Source organism: Chenopodium album, chromosome 7 (assembly GCF_948465745.1).
Source record: "Chenopodium album chromosome 7, dcCheAlbu1.1, whole genome shotgun sequence".
Classification (NCBI taxonomy): domain Eukaryota; kingdom Viridiplantae; phylum Streptophyta; class Magnoliopsida; order Caryophyllales; family Amaranthaceae; genus Chenopodium; species Chenopodium album.
In genome coordinates this window covers 40,222,155-40,222,903 of record NC_137840.1, presented here as the reverse complement: position 1 = coordinate 40,222,903, position 749 = coordinate 40,222,155, and the positions used below count along the sequence as shown (strand labels likewise).

Genomic DNA, 749 nt, shown 5'->3' with positions numbered 1-749 from the left:
TTTTGGGAGGGATGAATCGGTGCATTTGAAGAAGCACTCTCAAGTTTGGCTTTGATAGAGGTCATTTCCTTCCCTAATTTCGAGATTTGTGAAGACAAGCTATTGATGGCATTGACGTGATTACCCGAGTACATCGAAGCACCACTTTTACTTGTTGTTTCACGCTCATCATCTCCAATACATATAATGCCTCACTACATCTTCAATGTCGTCCACTACTTCCTCCTCTTTCTTGTTCATTATTAGTCCTCTGGCTCCCGCATCAAGGCAAGATTTTTCTCGAGGGCTTAGACCTCCATATAATATTTAAATGATGTGATAGGTAGGAATCCCATGGTGTGGGTACTCTCTTTAGTATTCCTTATACCTCTCCCATGCCTCTTAAAGACTTTCAATGGTTTTTTGCCTGAAGCTTTGAATAAGAGCTCTCGCTTTGGTCATTTTCTTTTAAGGATGGAACCGAGATAGAAACTCCTTAGTCACTTCATCTATAATACCCCATATTTTCATACGTATTTTCTAATTAATTAATTAAGAATTATTTTATTAAAAGGGTATTTTAGAAAATTCATTATTTGGAGCCAAAATAATATTTGAATTTTGGCGTCAAATATAAGTATTTAATCATTTGAATAATTAATTATTTTTGGATCTCTAAATTAATAATATAGGTTTAATTATCTTTTTTAAAGGTCGGTCCATACTTTATTATACTAACTATTTCAAGAGAAATATCTAATATACATTAT

The 749-nt window shown here is 33.4% G+C and overlaps 1 non-coding gene across 1 annotated transcript; it reads left to right on the top strand.

Moving 5' to 3' along the window:
• Positions 1-328: 328 nt before the first annotated feature.
• Positions 329-434, top strand: LOC145641237 (small nucleolar RNA R71). Its single transcript, XR_014115295.1, has one exon. It is a non-coding gene; the product is annotated as a small nucleolar RNA R71 (small nucleolar RNA).
• The last annotated feature ends 315 nt before the right edge of the window (positions 435-749 follow it).